This window comes from Vulpes lagopus, chromosome 3 (assembly GCF_018345385.1).
Source record: "Vulpes lagopus strain Blue_001 chromosome 3, ASM1834538v1, whole genome shotgun sequence".
In the NCBI taxonomy this organism is placed as follows: domain Eukaryota; kingdom Metazoa; phylum Chordata; class Mammalia; order Carnivora; family Canidae; genus Vulpes; species Vulpes lagopus.
Genome location: NC_054826.1, coordinates 84,459,811 through 84,473,522, shown reverse-complemented (window position 1 = coordinate 84,473,522; position 13,712 = coordinate 84,459,811). Strand labels below are relative to the sequence as shown.

The 13,712-nt window shown below is 53.1% G+C and overlaps 1 protein-coding gene across 1 annotated transcript in view; it reads left to right on the top strand.

Moving 5' to 3' along the window:
* The first annotated feature begins 2,248 nt into the window (after window positions 1-2,248).
* Window positions 2,249-13,712, top strand: part of GNG4 (G protein subunit gamma 4) — a 77,165-nt gene continuing 65,701 nt past the window's right edge. Inside the window, exon 1 of the mRNA XM_041746864.1 lies at window positions 2,249-2,611. The gene's annotated coding sequence lies outside the window, so the exon portion shown is untranslated. The remainder of the gene's footprint in view (window positions 2,612-13,712) is intronic.

Below are 13,712 nucleotides of genomic sequence, written 5' to 3'. Positions count from 1 at the left end.
TGCTTGCCTGGCTGAATTAAAAAATAAGATCCAGGGTACCTGGGGGGCTCATTCGGGTTAAGCATCTGCCTTTGGTTCAGGTCATGATCTCAGGGTCCTGAGACTGAGTCCCACATCCGGTTCCCCGCTCAGCTGGGGAGTCTGCTTCTCCCTCTGCCTCTGCAGCTCCCCCTACTTGTGTGCTCTCTCTCTCTCTCTGTAAATAAATAAATAAAATCTTTTTTTTTTTTTAAGCCAAAACCAAAAACGAGATCCAACTCTGTGTTGTCTTCAAGAATCGAGAATCCCACTTTAAGAATAAAGACACAGGGTAAAATAAAAGGATGGGAAAAGATACCCAATGCAAACACCAGTCTAAGAAATCTGCAGTGGTCACATTGATAACCGGATAAAGAGTTGAAAACAAGGACGATTATTACCAGGGACAAAGGAAGGAAGATGAATGTCCGAGTCCTAGCAGTCTCGGGTGAAAAACAGGGATGGACAGAATCAGAAATCCCCGGAAGGCATAAAACAGTTTGCTGCGCCCCATAATTCAGAAGGGCTGGGATGGGTTCTGATAATTTGCATTTCTAACAAGTTCCTAGGTAATGCTGATTCTGTAGGCCTTGGGATCCACTCCAGAACCACTGGCTCAGAGTCTCTTTTTTGTCTTTAAAATGAATTACAAACCCGCCTTGATAGAGAGTGTAATAAATTAGAGGGATAAAATAAGGAAGGGGGTACCTGGAAGTGTAGCGATTTTCCTTACAACTGGTTACTTGGGCTTGCTTGAGATGGGGGTTTGGATGACGAGAAATGAGGATTTTGCCAACCACCTGTGGGGCGGAGGAGCAGGAGGTGCTGTTGAGGCAAGAAGTCCGGGAGAAGTCAATGTGGGGGTAGAAATAATGAGTCCAATTCTGGATCTGTTGAATTTTAAGCGCATCACTTTTGAACAAGAGTCAGGGCTGTAGGTATACTTACGGCCCCTGGTCATTCTTTTCATGATTTGATTCTGTGCCTTCAATGGGCACTTGCAAACTGTGAAAAAAAAAATATGTGAGATGTTGGCTGGCCCAGGTGGGCACCTCGGAACTCTGCCTTCGCGCTGTCAGGCTCGGGGTCAGCCGAGCTGCACGTCTGTCCGGGGCGGTGTCGGGTCAGCGGGGGCCTGAGGGGCGGCCTCAGAGGAGGGGCGGCCGCGGCGGGGTCCCCGGGGCGTGCTCCGTCGCCGTCGCCCGGGTGCCGCCGTGTTTGCGCCGCCCCCAGCGCCCCCCAGCGCCCCCCAGCGCCCCGCAGCGCCCCCCAGCGCCCCGCAGCGCCCCCCCCCCAGCGCCGCCCCCCAGCGCCCCGCAGCGCCGCCCCCCAGCGCCCCCCAGCGCCGCCCCCCAGCGCCCCCCAGCGCCGACCCCCAGCGCCGACCCCCAGCGCCCCCCAGCGCCGCCCCCAGCGCCCCGCAGCGCCCCCCAGCGCCGCCCCCCAGCGCCCCCCAGCGCCGCCCCCCAGCGCCCCCCAGCGCCCCCCAGCGCCGCCCCCAGCGCCCCCCAGCGCCCCCCCCCAGCGCCGCCCCCCAGCGCCGCCCCCCAGCGCCGCCCCCCAGCGCCGCCCCCAGCGCCCCCCACCCCCGCTCCCGCCCCCGCGCCCCGCCCTCCGCCGGCTTCCGCGCTCTCCGCCGCTCCCCCAAGTGGAGGACGAGGCTCACCTCGGGGCTTCCCCGCTCGCCGCCCCAGGCCCCGAGGGGCAGCCGGGGACTCCCCGCGGAGCGCTCCCGCGTCCGCCAGCGGCCGGGGCTCGTTCCCGCCTTCCCGGGGCGGGCTGGGGGCGGGCTGGGGGCGGGCGGCTCGCGGCGCTCGTAAACCCCCCCGGGCCCTGCGCGTCCCCCGCGCGCTGCCCTCGGTGGGGCGAGGAGGCGCCGCGTGTCCTTCGGGGACGGACGCAAACTGGCCGCGCCCGGCCCGGCTGCCCCCCGGAGCTGGCCCCAGGCCCGGACGAGGCCGCGGGAGGCTCCAGAGCGGGGGGCCCCGCCCCCAGCCCCGGGGCGACGCGGGCGCTGCAGGCGGAGGGTGGGGGGGCCCGCCGGGGGCGCGGGGCGGGGGCGGGGGCGCGGGGGGGCGCCGGGGGGCGCGGAGCCCTGGCGCGGGAGCCCCCGTGACGCAGCAGTGACGTCGGCGGCGGCGGGCGGGATTTCCCGGCCCCTCCCGGGCGGCGGGCGAGACCCCGGCGCCGAGTGGGCGCGGCCAACGTGGAGGAGGGCGGCGCGGGGCGCGGGGCGCGGGGCGCGGGGGCCGCTCAGCGCCGGGCCCGCAGCGCTCTCGGAGCCCCGCACCGGGGGCTGCGAACGCCCCAGTTACCTCGGGTCCGGGCTCCCCGGCTCCCCGGCTCCCCCGGCTCCCCCGCCCCGCGTCGTCCTTCCCCGGCCCGGGCGGAGCTGCTGACGCGGCCCGGAGACCCCGGGGGCGGGGCGGGGCGCGCCTTTCCCCCGCGAGCCGGTGAGCGCCGAGCGGCGGAGCCGGAGCCCGAGCCCGAGCCCGAGCCCCCCGCCCGCCCGCCCCGCCGGGAGCGCTGCCGCGCGGTCTGGCCGCCCCCACGGGCACCACGTCGGAGACAAAGCCCGCGCGCCCCGCCCCGGGTAAGTGGGCGCCCCGCGGGCGGCCGGGCCCCGAGAGCCGGCGGGGGCGGGCGGAGCCACCGCAGGGCAGCTCGTGCGGGGAAGTGCCTGCACCTGCCGACGCGGCTCGGCGCCTGTCGTCCCGCCGCCACGGAGCCCGCGAAACCGAGACCCCGGCCCCGGCCGGCGAGGTGGGCGTCGGCGCGGGGCGCGGGGCGCGGGGCGCGGGGCGCAGGCAGGTGAGCGGCCCCGCGAACCCACTGCCCTGCGCGCGGCCCCCGGCAGCCCGAGCGCGGCCCGGGCAGGCACCGGAGCGCTGGGGGCGCCCGCAGCGGCCGCGGTCTCCGGACCTCCGGGCTCCCGGGCCCCGGGCGAGGGCCCCGGGGGAGGAGACTGGCCGGGCGGTCCCGTGAGGGGGTTCCGCGCCGGTGCCCCAGGTGCCCGAGGAAGCCCCCGGACCCCGCCTCCGAGCAGTCCTGGCGGCGGCGGGAGACGCCCTGGCGAGGGTTCGGTCCCCTCCTGCCTCTGGCGTCTGTCCCCGAGCCTGGTGCTGAAACGGGCTGCGCTGGCCGCGGCCCGGGGAGCCCTGCCGGGGCTGGTCCTTTAATTGCCTTAGAAATAATAGCGGGAGGGTCAGTGGGGCTGGGGCAGAGGCGTGGCGGGAGAAGACTTCTGAACTGGAGAGGATTTGCTTATTTTCGTGTGTCTTGGGCTGGGGTGTTCGGAAATCCGAAATGTCAAAGTTTGATCAAGCGATAAAGTGGACCGCGGACGCCGGGTCTGCCCCCGCCGGCTCCCCAGCGCGGCCGGCCCTCGGCTCCCTCCGTCCCTCGCAGGGCTGTGAAAGGCCGGCCCGGGGCCTGTCGTTCCAGTCGGAGCAGAAGGCCTCCGGGGCTGCGCAGTGTTGCCCATGAAAGCGTGTCAGTCCTTGTCTGTCTGCTTATGAGTCCTCACTGGGAGGCTTCCGCCCCACCGTGGGAAGGGAGAATTCAGTGGTGAATGCCTGAAAGCAGCAGCAGACCTGGGCCTGTGGCTGGCTTCTTGATTCCCCAGGGAATCCTTTTCCTAATTTTGCATGCTTTGGGGGAAGGGAGGCACACCGCCATCCAGTCTGGCCCTGTTCCTTGCAAGAAGCTACTGTGGAAACAACTGAGAGTTCGACAGAAACCCTTTTCCAGTCTTGAGAAACAAGATGTAAACAATGAATTATTTTCAAAGCATGGAGTTGGCTCAGTTATCAGTCTTGATAAAGACGGATATAGCGCTTAGTAAATAGTAGGTGTTAATGTAAATACAAGGGTTTATTGTGAGGCTTTGCTAGTTAATGAATGATTAGCCTCACTATGGGGTTATTAAGCCGAGATAACTATTTAAGACAATGGTCTTCCTGTTTGCTCCTCTACCACCAACCCTCAGCCTCCTTAAAATAAAATTGCCCAAAGGGAAACTGCAGGAGTTGTCTGGCTAGCTGAGAAATAGCACAACAAAAGGGTCATTCCCAGGAGTCCCATGATTAGTTAGGCAGTTGCCTTTGACATTTCTCATGCAGGTGGACAGTGGAGAAACGAAGAAAAAGCTTTTAACGTGTTCATTTTATGGTTTTTAAAGCAAAAGAGACGGTCTCCAGAACCCCCATATCTCAGCACATTGTTTGAAATGGTGGAACATCAGGTGGGAACTTGGGCACTGTCATCCCTCTGGTCCCTAGGGAAGCAAGTGCCCCGTAACTGCCTCAGGAGGTCCAGCTTGGACTGTATGAGTGGTTGGGTATAATGCCGCCTCTCCCCACTACCACCACACAAACGACTGCTTCCTAAGAAAGACAGCCAAATGGCTCAGAAAAGACAGAAGGCTGCAACACAAGTCATTCTCATTTATTTATAGCCACATCTCACCATCACATTATTCTTACCTTGACTCAGTTTTGTTCTACTAGAAAAGGGGAGAATAGCTAATAAAGCAATGTGTCTTAGATTGCCTTTTTTTTTTTTTTTAAGATTTTATTTATTCATGAGAGAGAGAGACAGAGACACAGGCAGAGGGAGAAGCGGGCTCCCTACAGGGACTCATCCCCGGTCCCCAGGATCAGGCCCTGGGCTGAAGGCAGGCGCTAAAGCACTGAGCCACCTGGGCTGCCCAGATTGCCTTTTTTTTAGTCATAGAATATTAAAACAATGTCTTTAAGATAGTACCTTTATGAGCATGTACTATTCTGTAATCTCACAGATTTCCTCCTTTCATTGGTAAATAAATATGATAGACGGGGGCAAGCATAGAGACTTATTATACAGGTAGAAGAGACTATTGGTTCAATTTTCTGAAGCCAGGAACTACAGGTTAACTTCTTTAATACACCAAAAGCACTACAAAAAATATCCTTTTAACAATAGCCAGCAAGGGTATTTTAACTGAAAATCAGAAACGCTACGTGTCAGCAAAGAAAAACAGGGAGACCAATTATGGTATAGAAATTAGCATAATATGACTAGTATTTTAACCAATTCTTTACAACCGTGTGAAGAATAAACCAAATATCTTAAATAAATTAGAAGTGAAAAAATGCAAATGAAATTTCCATTTATGGAAGGAAGTGGAGGCAAGAAATAACTGCTGAAAATAAAAATCACCACAGGAAACAATGGGTACTTAGGAGGAGATCACTTCAGTAAGCTAGTTGGAGCATTCCAAATCACTTTAATTGTCAAGGAGCTTTTGTTAAGTCAAAAAGCAGGTGGTGTGCAATCAGTTTTCCTAGTAGAACCCAGCAGACAAAATGGCAGGTCTTGTGCAGATGTGGGAGTGCGACTGTGTTGAAGGTATGGTGCTCGTGGTGTGGGCTCCAGTGTCCCAGGAGAAGTGAGGACATCTATGTGGCTGTGGAGAAGCCACTGGCACCTCAAGCCCTAAGATTGCTGGGTATCTTCAAGCAAGTCACCAATGGCCCAATCTCAGAGGGCCAGACCTTGGAGGGAGCCCAGGTTAGCAGGCAGTGGGGTGGAGGGAGGAGAACCAGGCTTCAAGTCCCTGAGTCACATGGATGACCTCATTTAATTCTCGCACTATACCCACAAAACTTCGCTTTAGCAAAAACAAAAAACAACTGTCCAGGAGTGTTCTGGCAAGATACTTGGTGGGTAGTGGTGACTCTTTTTTAACTCACCAAGGAAAACCATATACAAATGCAAAGGGGGAGCAACTGAGACTGTCCATGCACTCCATCCAGAAAAGCCCGGATTTCTTCCCCTATCAGATTTCTCAACCCATTTCACCCTGGGTGGTGGGTTGGCGCTCTCTAACGGGAGGTGTGCTGAGAGGCTGAGGAAGAGGAGATAGAAAAAATGCCTTAAGCATTCCTCCCGGGCCCTCAGCTGACAGTCAGTTGCATAACGTGGAGCAACAGCCTTGGGTCCACTAATCTGTACCACCTGTGCTGTCTGCTTTTCTCAGTGCCCGTTTCCACCTGGCATCCATGTCTAATTTGCAACTCTGGCAGCTCCCGTTCCACCCCCTGCTCAGGGTCACCACCAAAGGAAGAGGGCCGGGGAGATAGCAGTAGGTAAAAGGGAAAAATTTTAAGTTGCTTTAAAAATTCTTATTAGAACATCTTTACAGGGGCACCTAGGTGGCTCAATCCGTTAAGCGTCTACCTACCTTCAGCTCAGGTCATGATCCTAGAGTCCTGGAATCAAGTCCTACATCAAGCTTCCTGCTCACTGGGGAGCCCACTCCTCCCTCTCCCTTCCCCTGGCTTGTATGCACTTGTGTGCACGCTCTCTCTGTCTCTCTCTCTCAAATAAATAAAATCTTAAAAAAAAAAAAAAAGAACATCTTTACAACCACAGCAAAAAGTGTTAATATGAAAAAAATATATATGCCTCTGTAGACCTACTTCCCAAATTCTACTGTATTTGCTTCTGGTTTTTTATCACACGAATATGTAAAATTGAGAGATCTTTGCCAAAAACACTGTACAAGTATGAAAGTCCAAGTAGGAGAAATGGAATTTGAAACAGAAAGGAAAGAGCAAGGGAATATCGAAAGGGGATTTGAAAGCAGAGCAACGGAGATGGTTGAAGGCAGTCTGCTGGGAGCAGGCTATTCTCATTGATGGCCTGGCCAGCTCTGTGACTCAGGTTCTGACCCCTGTTGGAGGGGCAGAGGCAAGGATGGCGGACAGGGGGTGGTGGTTCCTCATTCTGGTGCACTGGGGTGTTGACGGCAGAGAGGACAGAGGTATGGCAGCGTATAGGCTGGGGCGGCCTGCATGTGCTGACTGACTACACCCCGCTGCACACTCCCCATAGGGCAAGGTGTGCTTTCCAAGTCAAGCAGCAGAGCCCACTTTTATATGTACAGAATCAAATCACTGAGACACCTTCAGAAAACCATTTCCTCCTCCCAGTATCCACGATTGTTGGGAAGTGCTGGCAGTCCAGGACACCCCTTCCCTCCACCGCAGACTGAGTCTTTGCTCCCAAGGACCTCCTTTCTCTAAGATGTATCATAGTGGTCCCTACCTTTCCATCTCTCCTTATCTGTTTGAGGGCCCAGGCACACCTGAGAATTGATATTGTCCTCTGAAGTGTTTTTCTGTCCTGGTTTGGGGATGCATTGGCCTTGTCCTGTTGCTTTGGAGTACCTGCTATGTATGCCCTTGGTAGAAACTATAGAGAAGGCAGAAAGCTTTTCCCCTACCACCTTTGGTTTAGTGACTGGAGCCTGTGAATTAAAGTGACAACAGGAGAGATTAACAGAAGCAAAGAGCCAAATTAATAGAAAAAGTGTATTAGACATGCACAGAACAGAGGAGCTGCACAGGAAAGAAGAGAAATCTTGAAGAAGCAGTTAGGCTCCAAAGCTTATTATATGCTTCTTAACAAAGGGAAATAAGTTGTAGGAAGGTGACAAGAGAAACAAAAAGGGATTTGAGCTCTTAGGGGCAGTAAATTGTGTGAAGATAGATATAAGGGGACAACTTATGGAAGATAAGAGTTATTAAGATTTGTTTGTGCAGACAGGCCCATCTTTATCCAGTGCTAGTGGAGGTTTTCTTCTTCCTGTAATGGGAGATGGAGGGAAAAGAACTGTGTCTTGGCAGAGAGGGCAAGGCTGGAGTTCCTCCTGTGTCCACTGTTTCTTACCTGCAAAATCAGCAGCAAAATAATCCTTATGCCAAGGTAGTATATTTGGGGGTGGTATATTCTGAACCCCTTACAAAATTTCCAGCAGGACCTTTCTTTAGTGAAGTCCAGAGCCCAAAGCCTATGTTATGCTAAACCAGCATGAGTAGTCCCTCTTTAGTTTCTGTTCATTAATTTTGGGAAAATTTTGCTTTCCCTGTGCCCCTGCTAACTTCATTCATACAGCCATGGGGCTCCAGTGGCCTGTAGATGCTCATTTACCCCTGAAGCCTGTGGGACCTCGTGCATGAGAAGGCTGCATCCTGGCTGAGGAGGCAGATTACATAAGTGTAGGAGTGTATGTTTGATGTCAGGTAAAGGGGGAAGCAGGTGTCACAAGGATGTAAAGACACAGTGAAGCTCCAGAACTCTGAAGGGCAGTGGTGGCTGTGGAGTGTAGCCGAGAGGGGCTGTTGGTAGAACCTGAGTGGAGACTCTGACAGCATTGAACCTTAAGGAAAGCAACAAAGGAAGACTGGCAGTGATGTCAGCCACCGAATTTTTTTCTGGAAGAAGGTAAGGTATCAATACATAAATTGGCCTTCATCAGCATCACATACCCTCTTCTTCAGTTACGTTATATCTAGCCAGGGATGAGGTCACCAGAGCCTTCTGCTCACCCAGATTATCTGAGTACCCGGGTGGGTGGACCCCACAATGGACCTACCACCCTGATACCCTGTCCCTATTTGGAATAGCTTTACTTCATCACCCTTCCAGTCGGAGTTTGGTGTTTCAGCGCTTGTTCCCCTCCTTGGTTGATCTTGTAGAATTGGGCTCTTTCCTGCCAATCTTTCTGTGCTTGCTCTTTCTGCACTGCAGTGAGTTGCCCACAGCCACTGCTGTGCTGGGTCCCCTCAATCTCAGGACGGCTATGGAGAGGTGGACCAAGCCCTGCAGATCCTGCACCAGGGGTACCAGCCCTCATACCCCAGGTTTACCATGCCCCTGACGGTCTGATTCCTCCCAGCTCCCCAGTTTCTCTCCAGACCCTCTCTTTGTGCTAGAAATTGCTATAGTAATAGTGTCAGAACTGAGTCGATCATTGGCTTGAACCCAGGCACATTTTTACTAAACAGAAATTTTCTTTGTCATGGGACTTATCATCACAGAGCTCTGATCCACACAAGGACCAGCCTTCACAGGTTATCTGCCTTTCTCTGGTTTTCCCTCATGTTACTGCTGCAAGCCATCTTCATTGCCGGACACTATGGGAGGACTTTCCCAATGTGGGGGGGGTATTGCTGAAAGCAGTAGATAAGTTCCTAAGAGATTGCCTGTAAGCCACCTATTTCTAAGACATTCAAATAATGAACACGTGACCAGGTGTTTCAGGCACTAACAGTTTAAAGCTGAATAAGGCCTTCAGAGTACTCGTAATCTAGGGGGGATATGAGCGGGAAAACAACTTGCCTGTCCCTGGATTAACGCCCTGACAGCTGAGTTTTAAATGCTGCGGGAGTAGTGATAACATTTGTTCTTCCTGAGAGCTGTGGGGTGCAGGAAGGGCCTGACAGCTGCAGCCCCAGAAAGTTGAGCAAGATTTTCCAAGCCACACAAGTGAGCGAGGGCTTTCCAGGCAGAGGGACCAGGCCATGCTAAGGCTCGGAGTTAGGAGCGTGCACTGGGGAGGGAGGAACAGGTGGTCCCGAGCCCAATTATGAAGACTCTCTAGTGACCTATGCAAGAGTCTGTTCTGGGATGAATGCGGGGAGGGAGAGGCTGGTGCCCGGGCGGCCAGTTTGGGCCTGGACAGTGAAGACAGCACAACCCCGTTTAGTGAATGGAAGTGGAGGAGCAGGCGGGGAGAGGGTGTAGGACCTGGCAGGTGGGGAGGTGCCCCCCCCACACTGGTGGAACAGGGGGCCGCCTGAGACCCTGTGGACCTTATAGTGGGTCAGCCTGGTCAGGGGGGATGGAGAGAGGGTCTGAGGCTTCAAAGAACAGATGAGAAGTTCAGGGCAAAACAAAACTGCTCGTGTAAAATGCATCCTCTTTCTGATGCAGGTTTTCTTGTGTCAAAGTCCCTTAGAAGGGACGGGCCTGCACAGCAGCGCCTGAGGCTGCCGGGGCGCTAGTCTCTGGGAGGCCACAGCAAGCCTGCCACCACCACGCTCTGCTGGATGACTCATTCTTTCTGTATTCAAGCAATTGCAGCTCTCGCTGTTGTTTATGATTTATCTGTCCCCCTAACATTTATGAATTTGATCTGAAGCCGTCCAACTATCTCTCCCTGCACATGGATGGCAGGGATTACATTTATTAGCCTTTGGTGAGAGCATATCTATCCAAGGATGAGTTTTTGTTTTTTTCCCAAACCTCGTCACCCTTTACCTACCCCCAAGCTCTAGTGGCCTGAGGCTGAGGGACTGAGCCCTGGCCATGCTTCACAGTCACCATGGCAACTCCCAGATGTGGCCCACACATTGGCCCAGGGCACACCCCCCACCACCACCACACTGGACTCCCTGGGATCTTCCTGCCCTGCCTCATCCTTGGACCCCTGTTAGCTGTGAAATGTGCCCTGTTGTGGGGTTTTCTGTCTTCTCACTTTCTCCACTCTGGGGGCTTCTCCTCCCTGTACTCTCTTCATGTGAGGGGACAAGGAGCAGGCGGTGGCAGGGCCAACAAATTCTGCCCTCACAGAATTCACTGTTTCACATTCGAGGAGAGAGAGCAGGCCAGTACTAATAAGCCTGAAAACAAAAGCAATTTCATGAAGTAAATTAATAAAACAGCACCTTAACATGTGGCGAGTGCTTGGGAGAAAAATGAAACGAGGAAGGAAGATGTGGAGTTCCAGGGACAGGCTATTACAGATTTTACATAAGCTGCTTTAGAAGGACTCAGTGTAGGGATCCAAGATGAAGAAATAAAATGGGCTTGTCTCACATTTACAGAGGCAGCGAAAATGGAGTGAGATGAAAATGTGCTGGGCCCCCAGATGTTTTGTGCCCAGCTGCCTCCTTTGACAGCCTCCACCACCTCCCAGCATACGCAGAAGCTACATTTCCCAAAAGGAGCATTTGGTCTTCTAACTCAAGGCAGAGGAAGACTCATAGCAAAATAACACACAGCACCACCATCTCCCTGCTTTGTGGATGCCCCACCAATCCAGCCACTGGACCAATGAGCCAAGTGGCTCCTGAGACACCAAGTGGAGGCAATAGGGAGTGAGCCTAATCCAAAGGCATTTGAGTCACCCAGAGCCCTCCAGAGGATGCCACTGAGAGGCCAGATCAGAGACCCGCAAGCTTAAAGATCTGGGGCTAATAGAAAAGGGAGCCACCCTCGGGGCCACTCCACTGTGGGCATGGGTAGGCTGGAAGACACGGCTCCATAAGAACTCCTTCATGGACTCTCGCTCTGTGGCCTGGCAGGTGAAAAGTAAGCTTGCCTAGTGATGGGTGGCCACTGGCTGTGCCTTCCATTTTTATACACCTGCTTTAGGAATCATTTATGGGTAGCACAGTCTCTCTGTAAAATTCAGAACAGATCTGTCTGTGGTTCCCAAACCTGGCTGCAGAGCGGAATGACTTTGGGTAGTTTTCAGAAATACCACCTTACCTCTGGATGTTCTGACTCCACCGTTCTGAGCTAGGACCAGGGAATCTGTGTTTTTTGAGTTTCATAAGCCACTGAAGCAGATGATTCCTGTGGGTCGTCTTTCTGTGCGCCTGAAAAACCCGAAACTACCCAAGAGTTCCCAGACCATTTCCTATGCCAGCCTCTCCCACCTCTCTCCCTTGAAACTGTGAAACAGTGACTCCCCACAGACACCACAAGGCTGAGACACCTGTAAGAGCAAGAGCTCCTTTCCAGGCTGAGCACGTGGATCTGTCTTCCCCTGCTTTTCACAAGACAGCTTCACCGATGGGGAAGCCAGCTATTCTCCCTGAAGAACTGCCTCTGTGTAGAGCATAATTACCCCAAAATACAGTTCCCCCCCCATCCCCCATCCCACAGCTCACCTTTGGCGGGTCATAACAGCTCCAGGCACCCCGCAGGCGCATGAACCAACATTCACCCTTGTTGGCTGCGAGACAGGAAGGACCATTAGTCATAGATGAGAATGGCAAATGCTATTATGTCAGCAGGCAGGTACCCAGAGATGAGGAAAAGGAGATTCCAGATCATGAGGAACTTCCACGCTAGTGACGGAGACGGATGATTATCACACAACACAGAATTCAGAACCTAAACACAGGACACCAAACCCAGTCTAGGTCAGGAAAAGCTTCCAGAAGCAGGCCTTGGGGCTTGGCCAGATGAAAGGGATGGTCACAGCTAGTGAATGCTGAAGACTTTCAAGGCTGAAAGCTTTTGTTTAAGCAAATAATAATAATAGCTAACATTTATTGAGTGTTTACTACAAGCTAGGCTCTAAGAGCCTAATATGAGATTAAGTATATATTCCTTGGCGGGTGCCAGGGTGGCTCAGTCACAGCAACAGCCAAGTCTTCATCTCAGCTCAGATCTTTTGATCTCAGAGTCATGAGTTCAAGTCTCACACTGGGCTCTTAAAAACTGAGCCTACTTAAAAAAATAAATATATTCATAAGTATTTATTCCTTGACAGCTATGGTTGTAGGAAACATAATGGGCACCACCTCGCCCCAAAGATGGCCACAGTGGAACCTGAGCATGTGTTATCTTACACAGCAAAATAGATTTTTCAGATGTGATTAAAACTCTTGAGGTGGGGAAAGTATCCTGGATTATTTGATGGGCCCAATGTAATCACAAAAGTGCTTATAAAAGGAGGAGTGTCCGAGGGATTGGACAATGCCTGTCTGCTGACTTCCAAGATGGAGGAGCAGCTGTAAGCAAAGAGGGCCAGCCACCACCAGAAGCTGGAAAAGGCAGAGAAACAGACTCTCCCAAGAAATTCCGGCAGCCCTACTGATGCTGTGTACTTTGTGATACCAGAACTCTCAACAATTTTTTAAAATTTGTTTTTATTGAAGTTCAGTTTGCCAACATATAGTATAACACCCATGGCTCATTCCATCAAGTGCCCTCCTCAGTGCCTGTCACCCCAACCCCCGCCCACCTCCCCTTCTACAATCCTCTGTTCGTTTCCCAGAGTTAGGAGTGTCTCGTGGTTTGTCTCCCTCTCTAATTTTTCCCACTCAGTTCCCCTCCTTTCCCTTATAATCCCTTTCGCTATTTTTTATAATCCCCATATGGGTGAAACCATATGATGATTGTCCTTCTCCGATAGACTTACTTCGCTCAGCATAATACCTCCAGTTCCATTCAAGTCGAAGCAAATGGTATTTCTGATGGCTGAGTAATATTCCATTGTATATATAGACCACATCTTCATCTGTCAAAGGACACCGAGGCTCCTTCCACAATAGTTTGGCTATTGTGGACATTGCTGCTATGAACATTGGGGTGCAGGTATCCCGGCATTTCACTGTATCTGTATCTTTGGGGTAAATACCCAGTAGTGCAATTGCTGGATCATAGGGTAGCTCTATTTTTAACTTCTTGACGAACCTCCACACTGTTTTCCAGAGTGGCTGCACCAGTTCACATTCCCACCAACCATGCAAGAGGGTTCCCCCTTCCAACATGTGTTGTTTCCTGTTTTGTTCCTTTTCTTTAAATATTTTATTTATTTATTCATGAGAGACACAGAGAGAAGGCAGACACAAGCAGAGGGAGAAGCAGGCTCCCTGTGGGGAGCCCCATGTGGGACTCAATCCCAGGACCCTAGGATTAAGACCTGAGCCGAAGGCAGACGTTCAACTGCTGAGCCACCCAAGCATCCCTGTCTTTGTTAATTTTCACCATTCTCACTGGTGTGAGGTGGTATCTCATTGTGGATTTGATTTGTATTTCCCTGATGAGTGACACAGAACATTTTCTCATGTGCCTCTTGGCCATGTGTATGTCTTCTTTGGTGAAATTTCTGTTCATGTCATCTGCCCTTG